This window comes from Marmota monax, unplaced genomic scaffold (genome assembly GCF_021218885.2).
Source record: "Marmota monax isolate L192 unplaced genomic scaffold, Marmota_monax_Labrador192_F-V1.1 WCK01_AAM20220418_F8-fsc00340, whole genome shotgun sequence".
Taxonomy (NCBI): domain Eukaryota; kingdom Metazoa; phylum Chordata; class Mammalia; order Rodentia; family Sciuridae; genus Marmota; species Marmota monax.
Genome location: NW_026694394.1, coordinates 869,025 through 874,770, shown reverse-complemented (window position 1 = coordinate 874,770; position 5,746 = coordinate 869,025). Strand labels below are relative to the sequence as shown.

The window sequence follows — 5,746 nt, the reverse complement described above, 5'->3', positions numbered from 1 at the left end:
CTTAATATAGCCCTAGGGAAAAAAGACTGCTATGTGAATATAGATAGGCTAGACAATATTATTCTATGGAAATGTAGTAAGCAGAAAATATTATAAAATATAATATTTGGTTAACCTTCTGATTTAAAATATTACATTAATGTGCTTTCCTTCTTTCTCTCTAGTCTATCAACTCTGTTTCCTCAACTCAGGGAATCTGATGAGATTTTTCTGTGTTCCTCCTCCCTCAACCATGGCTTAGGAACTCTATAAGCAGTAAGCTGGGGCAAACATAAATAAGTTCACCTTATTTATGTTACCATTTCTTAACAATAACTGTCCTTCATTTTACATTGTTTTATCAAAACAACATTTTATATATCTTTTATTATAATTTTTCTTTATTATCAGTGGAAGAGTGATAGTCATCTTTTCATCACTGTAACAAAATACCCGAGATAATCAACTTTAAAAGTAGAAAGGTTTATGTTGGTTCATAGTTTTGGAGGCTTCAGCCATTTTCTCTTGGCCCTGTTGGTTTTGAGGCTATGCCAAGGTATGACATCATGGTGGGAGCATGTGGCATTCACTTCATGGAAGACAGGAAGCAAAGAGAGAAAGAACTGGATTCCCACTATCCCCTTTGATGATATGCTCCTGATGATCCAAGGCCTCCTATTAGGCCCAACCTCTGAAAGATTCAACTACCTCTCAACGCCACTACTATGTAGATCAAGCTTTTAATTTAACACATGGACCTTTGGGAGATACCCACGATCCAAACTACAGCTTAGAGTAAACCCAATACATTTCCCCCAACTTGTTCAGAAGTACAAGGCACAAAATATGAATTTTAATCCTAGATACTGTATCTTTCAGTACTAGGATTTTGATTTGCTTGTTTGTCAGCATTTCCATTTATTTGTTTCTTTATGTGGAAGGTTTCTATGCAATATTTTCATCATTTTGTAAAATTAATTTTTGTATCATTTTAAAAAGTTAAAAGTAGCTAATTATGGCTAATATATTTTAATCATAAAAGTGAGGAAATTTAAAACATTTTACCCAAATATGTTCTCAAGTTAGAAATTTAACATTAAAGCTTTTCATAAGAGAAAAGGAAAGAATGATATTAGGGAAATGTGTTAAATGTGTGTGTGTGTGTGTGTGTGTGTGTGAGAGAGAGAGAGAGAGAGAGAGAGAGAGAGAGAGAGAGAGAGAGAGAGAGAGAGAGAAGAAGGAGGAAGAGGAGGAGGGGGAGGAGGGGGAGAAACAGAGAAATTGAATTGAAGTAGAGAAAAATTACAATATTTCAGTAATATCTACTACCTCCATGACACAATGGTAAATACTTTGTTTCCTTTGCCCATTATTTCTTACTGAGAATTTTTAAAAAGGCATTCATTTCCAAACAGCTTTTGAAAAGCTATTCTTCTAATTGTTGAGAATATAGAAAAGGGAAACCTAATCTGGAGCTTGTATTATAGAATGTTGTTGAATTTGACCACAAATAAATAACTTACTTAATGGTTCAATGAAAAAAATGGTCAGAATATATCTGGCCAGTTCCTTCCCATTTCAAATTTGCCATTGGCAAATGATTTGATGAACACATATAACTCTATCAATCAATAAATATTTTTTTTAAAAAATCACTGGACACAGTGGCGAACTATGGTGGTAGCTTGGGAGGCTAAGGCAGAAGGATTGTAAGTTCAAGGCCAACCTCAGCAATTTAGGGAGACCCTAAGCAACTTAATGAGACCTTATCTCAAAATAAGAAATAAAAAAAATAGGCTGGTGGTGTGGCTTAGTGGTAAAAGCACACTTGGGTTCAATCCCTAGTACCAAAACCAACTAACCAAACAAAAAGTCTTTCCTGATAATTCTAATTTATATGAACATTTAAGAATGGCTGCTTTACAGATGCTGAGCCATAGTGGGGTGGGGGAATAGGGAAAATGAAGGAACTTTGTTTTGTGTAGAGGGGAGTGAGGAGAGGGGTGGGGCTATAGGGATGGGAAAGACAGAATGAGACAGACAATATGACCCTATATACATGTATGATTACACTACTGGAATGACTCTACACTATGTACATCTAAAGGAATGTGAATTTATGCTCCATTTGTGTACAATATGTCAAAATGCATTCTGATGTAAAATAAATACATTAATTAATTAAAAAAATGTATCACTGCTGTAGCCAGTCATGGTAGCTCACCCCTGTAATCCCAGTGGCTTGGGAGGTTGAGGCAGGGGGAATGCAAGTTCAAAGCCAGCCTCAGCAACCCTGTCTCAAAATAAAAATAATCAAAAGGGCTTGAGATATTTCTCAGTGGTTAAGCATCTCTGGCTTCAATCTCTGATACCAAAAAACAAAACAAAACAACAACAACAAAGACCCTGCTCTAATCCATGACCTTGCCTGTTCATGTTGCAAAGACTCTCCTTTTGTATACTCTTGTTACATATGTTTAGTTATTGCATTTCATCAATATACACTCTGTGGGCATAAGCCAGTGGTAACCAATTTATGTATAATGCATCGAATTAAACATTAGATAAATTAAGAACAGCTCCTGGATCACAAGGAGGTTATAGGGAATATAAAACAACCAAAAATATAATAACATTATTAGAAGAGTATAATTGAAGTGTTATGTTGATTTAAAGTGAGTGAAAGGCTTTTCTGGAAGCTCAGGCTTTTGCCAAGATTAAAGAAGAGACAGATTTTACTTAGGTAAATATGTAGAGAAGCAAGGCATTCCAAATATGTGGATAACATAAGCAATAGAAATATACTTTAATCTCCTCCTTGAAGTTATTTATAATCTTGATGAGTTCAAATAATGTTCTCCTCTGAATTCTACTAGAGCATTATATTTTCATTTGGTACATATGTCAGTATAGATTTTGTCTCTCAGACTAGACTTGGTAGTTAACACTTTATCTCTTTACTTTTTTTTGAAACTTTGTTAGAAATGCATTGATTCTAGTTCAATAGCTGATACCAATATAAATGGATCCTTTTGTTTCAGAATTTAATAAATCAACAATTACTTTCTAGAGTGAGGTAAAAAAATAATGTATAAACACCAACTGTCAATTATTGATTTTGTACTTCACTAACCCCACATTATGTGTTAAAAATGAACAAGGCCATACCTGGAGGAGGAATATGGTAGAGAAAATGGCACAAAATTAATCTGACAGATGACAAAGCATTCAAACCAATCAGATTATCCTGACTTTCTTGAGTGTCTAATATGTAAATTAAAGTATACTAGGTGTTGTGCTCACTTCGGCAGCACATATGCTAAAATTGGAATGATACAGAGAAGATTAGTATGGCCCCTGCGCAAGGATGACATACAAATTCATGAAGCATTCCATATTTTTCTATCCTTCTCCTTGGTCTATACCCAAAGGACTTAAAAGCAGCATACTACAGGGACACAGCCACATCAATGTTTATAGCAGCACAATTCACAATAGCTAAACTGTGGAGGCAACCTAGATGCCCTTCAGCAGATGAATGGATAAAGAAGATGTGATATATAGATACACAATGGAATACTTGTCAGCATTAAAAGAGAATAAAATCATGGCATTTGCAGGTAAATGGATGGAGTTGCAGAATATAATGCTAACTGAAGTTAGCCAATCCCAGAAAAGCAAATGCCGAGTGTTTTCTCTGATATAAAGATGGTGTTTCATAAATGGGGATGGGGGGAGCATGGGAGGATTAGATGAACTCTAGGTAGAGCAAAGAGGAGGGAGGTGAAGGGTGGGCCATGGGGGTAGGAAAGACGGTGGAATCAGATGGACATCATTACCCTAAGTACATGTATGAAAACACGTATGGTGTGAATCTACTTTGTGTTCAACCAGAGACATGAAAAATTGTGCTCTATTTGTGTAATATGAATTGAATTGCATTCTGCTGTTATATATAACTAATTAGAATAAATAAAATTAAAAAATATAAAAATAAAAAACGAGGTATACTAGGTGCCAAATTTTTTAAAAATAGGGTTTAGTGGTTCCCACCCTCAAAAGGTTTATAAATGAATTTGAATTAAAATCTTTCTTCCTATAAGTATAGCATAACAAAATGCACATAGAAACTAAAGGAAAACTCTCAAACAGCAGTTTTTAAACAACTTTTATGAAGAATAATGCAACGTACTTAAATTCAATTGCCTGGAAAGATGAAAATAACTGTATTTTATATATATTAAAAGCTAACAACTGGTAAGGTATATGAAGAAACTGAGGCATAGAAAGATCAAGTAGCTTGCCCAAGGCCACACCACTGGAATCAGTGGGATTTAAAACAATGTCTAACCAGATTCCAGGACTTTCTGTATGTCATGATACCTCCTTATAATGAAATGAACATGAGTTTTAATTTATACCAATGACGGTGTAACACTTAATGTTTTTTACAAGGTTTAGAATGCTTTTCCTATTTCTATTCATAAATTCTCCACCTACACACATAACATATGCGTGTGTGCGCATGCATGCGCACACACACACACACACACACACACCATCCTTTCTGTGATTGCTATGGTTTGGACATGAGGTGACCTCCAAAAGTTCCTGTGTTAATTCAGGAATGTACAGAGGTGAAATGACTGTATTATGAGACCTGTAACCTAATCAGTGGATTAATCCATTTGATGGATTAATAATTTGAATGAGCTAACTGGGTGATAACTATAGGCAGGTGGGGCTTGGCTGGAGGATATAGGTCACTGTGGGCATGCCTTAGGGGTTTTTATTTTGTCCCTGGTGACTGACTCTCTCTCTGCTTCCCAGCTGCTATGGTTTGAGCAACTGTCCTCTGCCATGCCCCTCCATCAAGATGCTCTGTCTCACCTCAGGCTCAGAGAAATAGAGTTGGCCAACCATGGATCCAACCACCATGAGCCCAAAATAAACTTTTCTGCTCAAATATTTTATCAGGTATTTTGGTCACAGCAAAGAAAAGCTGACTAACAGTGGTGATGTTTAATTAATTATGTACATGCTTTCAAATTGCTAATTGTGGATTAGCTCACTATGCTCGAAGGGGTCTTTATTCATGACAAGAACTGTCCTATTTTTTTCCAGGAAAAAAATAGGAAGGACAAGAAGATTCTGGGCTGCACTACAGAGCTCCCACTTACCATTTAAAAATACTTAACTACTGTTCACTTGCAAATCTCTCATTATAAGTCACACACATAGACACATACACATGCACACACACACACACACACACACAATCAGTTTGTCAGTTAATTTCCTGTGGCAAAAGTTAATGTCCTAATAAACTAGATATTAACTGATGTAATGAGTGGTATCATATAGGTTATCACTATTATAAACCATACTTAACAGTTTAGAAAATCAATAACATATTAAACAAAGGTTAGTGCTTCTGGAAGAGTTTCTTGGCAAACAATTGTTTTCTGACAGATTGTGACTGATTTCCCTGCTTCTTGGAAGGCAGAACATGTTCTGCTGCCTTAGTAACTATTATAAGAGTTTGTATATATGGAAAAAAATCACACATGCATGTGTGTATGTGCACACACAAACATTCACACATATACGACACACACACACACATACACACACATACACCAATGAGCCATGGAATGATATTTCAAATTCCATCAATGGAGCTGCTCATTTGTAGATCTATAGATTGTGGAGAAGGCAGGAAGAGGGAAGGTGGCTAAAATCTATGCCTGATGTTTTCCTTTGCTTT

At 35.7% G+C, this 5,746-nt stretch overlaps 1 non-coding gene across 1 annotated transcript; it reads left to right on the top strand.

The window, feature by feature from the left end:
• Positions 1-3,274: 3,274 nt before the first annotated feature.
• Positions 3,275-3,381, top strand: LOC124109474 (U6 spliceosomal RNA). Its single transcript, XR_006856964.1, has one exon. It is a non-coding gene; the product is annotated as a U6 spliceosomal RNA (small nuclear RNA).
• Positions 3,382-5,746: the final 2,365 nt, after the last annotated feature.